Consider the following 11,631-nt stretch of genomic DNA (forward strand, 5'->3'; position numbering starts at 1 on the left):
TATTTATTTTCAGTTTCTATTTATTCCACTTCTGTGAATCTTCCCAACCCCCGCCCGTGCCCCACCCGTCTGATCAGTGGCCAGAATATCTTATCCACTGTTCACACTGGATATTAGCAGTTAGCAGCTCTTAATAGCTAGAAGAGTATTAAACATGTAGGCAATGCAGAAACCTTTGCTGCTGGAAAAGGGACCATTAGCTGGTATCCATAGTCAAGGTAGAATGCAAGCATAAAGGTGATATCAAGACTATTTTAAAGCAATAGTTTTTATTACTAGATTACACTGTGTACATTGCAAATTATGAATTCTATCATTTAAAATTGTATTCCTGACCCAATAAGATTGACTGTGCACAATTCACATGGCTGAGGGCACTTAGGAAACTAACCAAAGAAGAAAGGGATCTACTAGGGGATTTATCAGAAGCACAGGTCTTTACTGTTAAAAGATTGTGGTTGCCTTGGGCTGGTACAGAATCTTAAATCATAATGTGCAGCATATTTAGCATTGTATAGTTCTTTGTTAGGCTTAAGTTCTCCTTTAACTAAGAGTGATACATTTAACTTACTTATATTGTATTTCTATCTGCTATATTGCGAGAAAGGCACAGAGTAAATTTGTAATTTAGGTTAACTGTCAACACAATTCCACAAATACATGAGACGTCCAAGGCTGCATAGTTCCATTTGATGAAGACCATAACAATATATACTGTATTAAATTTCAACCACAAATTTGTGTGATGTTCAGTATAAGGGAAAATGCAAACAATAATTGACTCCAGTTAGGTAGTAAGTAGGTTTGCAGTATTTTCTTGGTGGAAACAGCCTTCCTATCACTAATAATGTTCTTCCCTATTCATAACCTCGCAGTAAAGCACAGTTTCTTTGGGGGTAAGTAACATACCAGCCAGGTGGCAAAGGTCAAACTGCATAGTAGTTAAGCAGGTGTAAAATATATGATATAGATGAAAAGGTAGCTATCATATCTCTAGCCAATAACAATAAGATCATTGTCTGAAAGGTTCAAAGACGTGATATAGCAATCTTATACTATCAATATTACAGTAACAAGATACAGAAACATTTCTTTGATATCCCTGCCTTTCTTTAACAAATGATCCTATTCACCATTTCAGCAAATGCTTCCGCATCTCGTATAACACGTTGATCGTGAATACAAATATCTGTATTTAAAATACATGGCAAGTGCTGAAGTGTACTGGATATACCTAGGATCAACAAAGATGAATACAAATCATATTGGGAGGAGGTGACAAAGCTCCTTGGCTCAGTTTTAGGCCAACCTATATCAAAGAACATATCAACTTTTATATTTGGCAAAACTTTTCCCAAAATATAAAGGACGATGCAAAAACGAAATTTCAGCGAAGCAAAACGCCCCAAATTCGCCCATCACTACTTTTGAACCTTTTTTATTATTTTTTTTTTCATTTTATGTGATGAAAAACTTCAATAAAAATTATAAGTTACACGAAAAACAAAAAACAAAGATGAATACAACTCCCCAAACAGGCCCAATTTTTATTCTAAGAATTAAGAGAACCCAATAAACCCAATGATGTGCATCTCTTCTGCATAACAGATCTCATATTCCTGGCTTTAGGATAGATAGATAGATAGATAGATAGATAGATAGATAGATAGATAGATAGGGATGTGAACATTTAGACACCCTTACACATTATTGACAGGCACATCCCTAGTAATATGGATGCCTAAGTGGGTCCTTATGGGGACCTGTAGTTCTCACAGTGTACACTAGATGGCACTGTGCAGTAGTATAAAGGTCTTGGGAACCATGAGGTCTGGGTCCATCACTTTAGCCCAACCAAGCACGTTGGAAGGGAATGGGCCCTAGTAAATAGATTAGCATACTCTGTAATAGACCACTCTTTGAGTGATAGATAGCTTAGGTAGCTGAGCAGCTCAAAGCTCCAACAAGGAGACATTAGAGGGATTCAGATCCCGGGTACTAATAGCCCAGAAGTAGGGACAAAGTGCTGAGACTAGGGATGATAGTAATTCCCCTAGATGCCAACTAAAGAGATCCTGAAAGCTGACATGAACCCTTGCCTGTAGGGATTCAGCCCAATGCATGGTGCTGTGAGTATTTGCTTCCTTTATGCTATCTGATTGTTTCGAATACTCCTTTGTGGATTTGTGCTATATGTTAAATAAATATACTGTTCTGGTTAAGCATTAAAGAACTACTGGCACCCAATTATTGTGCGATTGCACCTGGTTACTGCGAGGAACTTACCTGGTGGTCTAGTGGTGCGGCGGGGACGCCCGCCCGCTCCTCTTCGGCCGCCATTGTGGCTACTTAGGACGCGCGCACCTGCGTCTCATGGGCTTTATAGACCTGAGCGCGCAGACGTGATGACGCCAGTGCGCAGACGCGCAAAATGCAAATGGGTATTTAAGGGGGCTCAGCTAATTCTTCATTGCCTGTGATAGTATTTGTTCCTGGTGCTTCTGAGCTTAAGCTATATCTGTCTGAACCTGTTTTTGATTCCTGTTGTGACCCCTGCCTGGCTTTTGACTATTCTGACTTCTGGATCCTGACCTTTGCCTGAATACAGACTACCTCTTCTGCTTAACCCTCTGATTGACTTCCTGGTTTGACCCTTGTCTGCATGACTACGTTTATTCTCTGCCTGGCTCGACCCGACCTTCTGTCCAAAGACTTTGCTCTACAGTCGTGCCCCTCTGCTTATCCAGAACTCTCATCTTGCACCTCTCGTTTAAGTCCAAGTGGCATCCAAGTAAGCCGAGGGCTCCTCCTGAGGCCCAAAGGCAGTCACACTACTGGTGAAGCATGAGACCAGGGTGCCTGGTGTTTGTTCTGGTGTTTGGTGCCGACCGTGACAGTTACACTTCATCCTGCCTCCACCCCGCTGTGAGGGCTTACCCCTGAGAGAGAGGGCCTCATTTGTGGTATTACTCCACACTGAAAGTTGCTAAAACTGACCACAGTAAAGTCAGTTTACTATAGCACTACACACACACACACATATTTCTGCTTTTCAATTTCATTATAATATATAATGAAAAGGCATTAACATAAACCAACCCTTTCTCATTTCTTTAAAAATGTTGGCAAGCCCATTAAGACATGAACAAGGTATTTCTACTTGCCCTAGTAAAGACGTAAATGAACTGTCCTTTGATTTGATCAAGTAGAGTTAAAGATTGCCATCTGGTGGCTGAAGGTTTTATGCTTCCCTTGAGTTTCAGTATTTCTGGTCTTTCAGAGCTCAAGGCACAGCTATTTCTTCCATGTTTCCATATAGTGGACCCATTATTTACTAAACATGTGTGGGGTTCAGATAATAATATAATAAAATGATGATGCCATAAAGAGTTTGATAGAACTCAACAAAGGGCAATAAAAATCTTTTGGAGGGTCACATGCAGTCTGGGAGGCTCAAGTTGGACAAATCAGTTCTGTTTGGCACCATCCTGATAAAGTACAAATGAGGCCACTACACATCAGGTGTTTCCAAGGTCCAGGTCAACACACACATAAAACTGCAATTTCCTAATATTAGAGATGTCCTCTGTTAAAAAAAAATGTTCAGAAGGTCACTTTGTTCTAGCAGTGGTGCCTGACATCCAGAGGGATGCTATGACAAATATTATATCTGTTTGTTTCAAGTTTTGGAGCCGAGTGAATATATAAAACATCACAGGGTACAAAAAGAAATTTAACAAACGTCCCATGCTGCTCACTTGTATTTGTGACTCTGCATGCTTAGGTAAACTAAGGAGCACGCAATTCTAATTTCTTAATCCAACATTCAGAAAATATTTTATATTTATCAAAACAAACTGTATCAATGTGCTTTTTCTTATTAAATGAAGCAGAAAGTCACATATTTTAAAGAAAACTTTGTTTTTGTGATAAAAAAGCCCTCTCCTCTAGAATTCCCTGGGTGTACCATAATCTGCTTTCCTTATGCTCCCGGTGTGTGTCATACTCTACCTGTCCTATGCTCCTGTGTGTGTCATACTCTGCTTGTCCTATGCTCCCTGTGTGTACCATACTCTGCTTTCCCTATGCTCCTGTGTGTGTCATACTCTGCCTGTCCTATACTCCGTGTGTGCCATAATCTGCTTTCCCTATGCTCCCTGTGTGTGTCATACTCTACCTGTCCTATGCTCCTGTGTGTGTCATACTCTGCCTGTCCTATGCTCCCTGTGTGTACCATAATCTGCTTTCCCTATGCTCCCTGTGCAAAAGTATTTATCCCTTTCTGGAGGTGCAATGACTTGAACTTCAGTGAGGGGTGGATAAATGAGGACAGATATTCATATACAGCCCCACATACGATTTCTGCAACGTCCCTGTAGAGTGCACGCAATATTCCCTCTCTTGTCCACTATATAGAACTTGTTGATAATTTTATTGCTATGACCTCGTTATATGGAAAGCAAAACGAGATAAGGCTATTTCAAATGGAATGAGGTTTATTGAGTTTAACAAAGAATATTTTGGTTTTGCCTTGGGAAAACAGTTATGTTACACCGAAGTGTACCATGAGCATTTTGCCAAAGACACTCCCCTTTTCACAAGCTTTTATAGATTAAAATACACATACATATGTTATATAACTTGAACCCTCCCAAAATGTTTGAAGAGGACTGAATGTTCTTAGCTACAGATATTGCACTGAAAATAGTTTCCCGCTTACAACTGTCCGTCAGGCTTGCAGTTCTTTATCTGTTAAAAGCAGACACAGGGAGGCAAAATTACGTCCATTAGTTTACTATATAGTTAGGGCTTGTGACTAGTTTGATAATATATTTTTTATATGACCACATTTTTATGAGAACAGCCTATTCCAATGACGGACAAATGGTTATGTGTCAGAGTGTAAGAATAATAGTCTAATAACAAATGCCCCTATCATTCTGACTCGGCAATAACCAAATGCCCAAGGCAGGAAAGGTGAAGGGATGGGTGATGTTCCCCCATTTATTTATTCTTTTATAAATGACACCCGGTGATGAGAGTTCACTTTGTAAGTTACTGACAGAATTCAGAGTGTCAGCAGATACTAGATTAGGCCCATCTACAGAAGTGCTTTCTTCTTTTGGCAGCATCTCCTCTACAGTTTGCATGTCCGAATACCGGCGGACAATGGAACAGCAGTGGCTTACCTCAACAGACAAGGGGGCACAAAGAGCAAAAGAGCCATGTCCGAAAAATCAAAAATCCTATCCTGGGCAGAAGCACACCAGGTTCACATTTCAGCGGTCTATATTCCAGGCATACTGAACTGGCAGGCAAACAACCTCATTCGGAACACCATCGATCCGGGGGAATGGATGCTCCATGTGTTTCAAATGCTGGTCAACAGATGGGGGTCCCATGTGTAGATGTTATGGCATCCAGGTTCAATACACAATGCCAACTATTTTTCTCCAGGGTCTATGATCCCCTAGCGAAGGCTGTAGACACCTTAACTACACCTTGGACCTTCTGACTTCCACCCATTCCAATGATTCCCAGATTGCTATCAAAGATCCACACAGAAAAGGTTCCCACAATACTTGTGGCACTGGCATGGCCGAGACGAACTTGGTTCGCAGAGATTATAAACATGGCAGTGGACAAACCACTCACATTACTTCTCAGACCAGACCTGCTAATCCAAGGACCAATTTGGTTCCTGGACAACCACAAACCTGGCTTCTGAAAGGGTTTTCACACCATTTTCTTGAATGGAAGTCATGTTCTTCACCTCAGATCCTGCAGTTGCTCCAAGAGGGAGCAGATAAACAGCTCAGTGTTTCTTCACTCAAGGTGCAGCTCTCCGCATTAGCAGCTCTATTTCATCACTAATGGGCCATATTACCGGAGTTCAGGCTTTTCTTTCAGGCTATGCTCAGACTACACCCCCCTGTTAGGGATCCCATTCAAACCAATCTAATATGTGGACCTCAAAATCCTTATATTGCAGACAGTTTTTCTGTTCGCAATCTGTTTAGCGAAAAGGGTGTCAGACATAGCGGCACTCTCATGCAATTTTCTGTGGTTAGTTCCAGATTTTCCAAATTTTCCAAATTTTGGCAGAGTGGTGCTGCAAGCAGCTACAACAGTTCAAGCAGTAATACTTGTACATAGTTTGTTCCCTCCCTTTTTCGCATGGTTTTGGGACATCCCCAGACGTCCTGCACTGACAGGTAGGGCCGACCGCATAAAGGAGATTTTCTTACCGGTAAATTCCTTTTGCGTAGGCCCATACAGTCACTGCAGCATCCAACCCAGTTTTTTTGCAGATCCCACAATTTTTTCGTACCATATTTAGAAGTTAATCAGAATCTCCACTCACAGACTTTATAAAAAACTTATCAGAGGAGGAGCTGGAAAAAAGATTATGTTTGACCTGCCTCTAGAGGGGAGAACATTAAACCCCAGACGTCCTGCACTGATAAGTACGGGCCTACGCAAAAGGGATTTACCGTTAAGAAAATCTACTATATAAGTGCAATGACATGGTGCATAGCCGCATTGGAGGAGTTCCGAGCAGGGATAGAGGGTGATGCAATAATAAGCTGTACATCCACATCCGACAGTCATGTCACGTCGGATGTAATGTCGTTTTTTATTCAGTTCAATTACAATCTTGAAGCCTGCGTCACAATTAAGAGATGAAAATTGGCCAAAATAGATTTTTTTTCTGGCATCAGAGAATTTCTTTTTATTTGCAAAATAGGGCCATATTTTTTACTATTGAAGGACACAAAAGGGCCAATTTAGGACAAGACAACTGGGGAAATCACTTTCAAGACTTATTTTGGTTGGTACAGGTGTGGGATCGGTTATCCAGAATGCTCGGAACCTGGGGTTTTATCTTTCAGTAATTTGCATCTTCATACCTTAAGTCCACAAGAAAATTATGTAAATTTTAAATAAACCTAGTACGCTGTTTTTACTTCCAATTAGAATATGTATATCTTAGTTTGGATCAAGTACAAGGCACTGTTTTATTATTACAGAGGAAAAAGGAAATACATTAAAAATAACTGATTATTTGATTATAATGGAGCCTAGGGGAGATAGCCTTTTCATAATTTGGAGCTTTCTGGATAACGGATCCCATACCTGTATTATAGTCTTCTATTTGTGCCTGTAAGTTACACACTCTACAGGGCAGGGATCTCTTTCCTCTTGTCTATGACACTTTTCTCTTAAAGGGGTTGTTCACCTTTAGTATGATTTAAAGAGTGGTATTTTACGACAATTGGTTATATTTAGCTTTTTATTCAACAGCTATCCAGTCTGAACTCTCAGCAGTCTGGTTGCTAGGGTCCAAATAACCCTAGCAACCATGCACTGACTTGAGTAAAAGACTGCAATATGTATAGGAGAGGGTGTGGATAGAAAGGGGAGTAATAAAAAAGTAGCATTTGTAGTTTTTGTTTTTAGATGAGGTAAGTGACCCCCATTTGAAAGCTGGAGAGTCAGAAGAAGATGGCAAATAATTCAAAAACTATAGATAAATGAAATAATGAAGTCCAAGTGAAAAGTTGCTTAGAATTAGCCATCCTATAACATACTAAAAGTTAACCTAAAGGTGAACCACTCCTTTAATCTATAATATGCTGTACAGTTCAACATACACAAGTAACACTATTATAACACTATATAAATAAAAATATATATACATACATATTATAACAATAAACCAGAGAGTCATGAATACTTGACACTTTGATTCATTTATTTCGAATACTTGTCAAATATCTTACCAGACCCTGGGAAGTACATGGACTCATGTCAATGTTAAACAGCCATACATTTTTCTTGAAACATGAATATTGTAACAAAGTGGCATTTGTCACAATTGTCATGTCTTGCCTTGTCATGTATGCCTCATTATTTGTGCCATCAAACAAAAATACAGCTTTGTTCCTGCTTGCCAACAATACATGTCAGAACCACTGCTCCTGATATTAGACCAAGATTATATTTATTGTTTTCTTTTTTTTTTCTACTTAGAGCTCTGACCAGGGAACAAAAATAACACAATTACTATCCCAACAATACACCTTGCCAACATTGCTTCTGCTCCTAACTTTACCAAAAAGTTAAAAAAAATATTTTTGTGCAAACCAGGACCAGGGAAAATAAATTCCAATGTATTCTACACAGCTTATCTGCTATGCAAACCTGTGCCTGTTCAACTTTGAATTGCTGCCCCCATAGCTACACAGCAGCATGTTTATGTACATTGTATTAGTTATTCTGAAGCAAACACATCAGTATTACCAGTATAGAGCAACAGCACATCACATTTTGATTACTTTAAAACACTTTTTGGTGTTGCTGTTCCTTTAAGGTAAAACATAGAATCCATGTGGCGGGGGGACACTGAAAATCTATAGCCAAAATTATCTGAGAGCTAATGATTGGACTAAGCAGAGAGCAGGGCTGAATGATCTCCTATAGAAAGGTAGATTTACAGGCAAGTTGCCTGCGACAGATATTTTTTTAAAAATGCACATTGCAAGGGCCAGTGGTCTGTGCTACTCATAAGTGCATGCAGCTGGGGCCACTGTTCGGCGGTCTGCTACTCATCCTAGTACATAAAACAAGGGACATTTATCTGAGGGCAAGGTTTGGGGTCTGTACTCCTATTAGTCTGTATGAAACAGGAGCTGTGGGTTTGGGCTCTGCTACTCATATCCAAATGCACATAACAGGGGCCACTTATCTGAGGTCTGCCACTCATATGAAGGAAACATTAAGAACTCTGTAGGGCTGGGGAAGTGTCTGATGCTGTGGACCTTGGAGGCATTCCTATGAGGAATTTACTAGGACATGAGAAAGTTCATAATCATTAAATTGATTTCTTTAAAACACTTTTTTTGTATTTATAAAATCCATGTGGCTGGGTGACACTAAAAATCTATAGTAAAAATTGTCTGAGATCTAATGATTGAACAAAGCAGAGAGCAGGGCTGAATAATGACCTATAGAAATGTAGATTTCTGGCATGCTGCCAGACTTACACAATTATGCAAGCTTAGCAGTTAGAGGCAACTAGCCTGATGATTATACCTTATAAACAGCAGGCTGAATGTTAGCAGAGCCAGTGGGCCAGGTCATGAATTGAAGACACAAACACAGTAACATGTAAATTTCACTTTTCATTTACAAGTGCTACATCCTGACTTTTAAAACAGAAAGAAAATAATGTTATTCTTATTTTGAAGTTTCTACCCAGAAAAGAAACATTCCCAATCTGTCCTTTGTTTTTGTTTATTTTCCTTCTCCTGTATCCGATTTCTCCTAATAAGCATTCAAGGCTATGCTAAACTCTCTGGCACAAAGGCTGAAACTATATAACGATTACATACTTAACATATAAAAAACCCTATCATAACCCATAGGAAAACATGAAGCATGCAATGTCTGAGGTTTTGGTCTTTCCGTAAATAATCCAAAATCTGCTTTCAGAGACTAGGTGCTGACTGCTCTTGCACAGGAAAGCAAGGTAGTTAACCAAATCAGAATGCAGGCCGGCTGATACACATGAGATCCCTAATATAGTACCAACCTAGGATTTAACAAGAACAAAGTCAGGCAAGCCAAGATTTAGCAACTAAGTTGGTTTCAAGAGCACCCTAACACTACAAGATATAAGACACTACAATATATTTGCTCAGGCAATGAGGCCTGAGTGGGCGGGGGACTTTAAAAAGCCTCCTGTAGCAGCTGATTGGATGAGGCAAAAATACCATTAACCCCTATCCTAACTGGACAGAAATGCCCCTTTAAAAAGGTCACAGTTAAGATTATTTCCTGAAAGTAACTGCTGTACTAGATAAAAACTCATATAAGGTAGCATTAAATAGCTCTTCATTATTTATAGTGGTCCCAAAACTCTTGTACTCAACTAGACTTTTTTAATTGACAATGACAACCCCTTTGCTGGGCACCATCTGGTCACATTTTTTTTTATCTTATGCACCCGTTTTATCTTCATATTACTGATGCAGTTGCATGAAATCTCTTATGTTACATTGCTGCAATTTCCCAATATCTAAAGGCCCCCAGACACGGGCTGATAAAAGCTGCCGACAGACCAAGACGGCAGGTTATTGGACCGTGTGTGGGGCCATCTGATGGGCTTCCCCGATCGATATCTTGCCAAAAGTGGGCCAGATCTCGATTGGCAGGTTAAAAAATCCCGTCTGATTGTGGCCGCATCTATGCGGTCCCTTGATCCGACTGCCCGTATCGGATCCACTACGATCCGATCGTTGGGCCCTAGGGCCCGCATTCGTATCAGCCGGATATCGCCCACTTCAATGTGGGCATATCGGGGAGAGATCCGCTCATTTGGCGACATCTATGGCTATATCTATGGCTATATCTATGGCCAACTTAAGAAGGAAAGTGAGGTTTGACTATTTATAAATTGCATCTTTCATTTACATAAAGTATTACATTAGTTTTTAGGGCAGTGACACATAAGGGAATTTGGGAATTCTATTATTTATGTTTTTAAGTAACCTGAACAAATGGGCCAAACAAGCCAAAAATCACTTTCCACTGCTTTTAATGTAGTCAGAAAGGCACATCTTTGAATGGCACATGTGGTACTTAATCAACTGTTTTGTGGCAATATTGAAAATATGTTATAAGAGGTACTAAAATCATATAGCAGAGATTTCCAGACTATCAGGCTGCTCCTAAATAAGTGAAAGAGAGTGCAATAAAAATGTACAAATATGGGGAAAAGCTTCTGCATATAAAAATGGATTGATTGGACGCCAGGAGGTTCTTGATGGTGAAAAACAGATGGTTTATTGTAACATATGCAAATGCAAGTGACCACAGGTTTACTCACGCAGGAGTTGGTGCAGATATAGCATGTCACAGAGGAGGAAGGATAGCAGAATGATGATGCAGCATGATGTAGACTCCCATAGTCAAATAGTCAAGAAGAATACCTCTGTCCCAAAGACCGATATACCAGTGAGGGGATCGGGATCAATCAGGTAGGGTACAGCCAGTCCTCTGCTAACCTAGATTCCCTATCACTGAGTTCCCTGCTCAAAAGGCAAACAAGAAGCCTTTGGGAAGCTGCTCCCTGCTATTATCCTTGATGGAGCACACAGCTGCTCATGACTACATAAAACTGACTATCTCTCTCTCTCCTAGAGAGACTATTACAGGTCTGCCCTAATGATATCTAACCTCATTCATGGGATTGCCTGGTTCCCGACTTCAGCACCAAAGGTACAGGTCCCTTTGGGGTTAGATGGCTTTACTGGGGCCTTGGTGATCCCAGGCTCAATGGGAACACCTAGCCTTGAAGACACAGGAGCCAAAGAGGAAGAGGCCACTCCCTGCACAACACTATATAGCACTGTGGCAGCAAATGGTATTGCACCCTTTGGCCTATAGCTATAACACTTACATGTCATAAGGGCTTTTGCCCAATAAACAACAGCTATAGGGAATGATACAAGAAAGGTAGGGGATTAACTCTACAGAGCCTAATAGATCCTATAGGTCCCTATATTTAAAAAAAAAAAGAGTTTACACTGTGTGGGCAGATGGTATGGACAGGGCTGCTGCAGCTCC

Source organism: Xenopus laevis, chromosome 8L, assembly GCF_017654675.1.
Source record: "Xenopus laevis strain J_2021 chromosome 8L, Xenopus_laevis_v10.1, whole genome shotgun sequence".
Classification (NCBI taxonomy): domain Eukaryota; kingdom Metazoa; phylum Chordata; class Amphibia; order Anura; family Pipidae; genus Xenopus; species Xenopus laevis.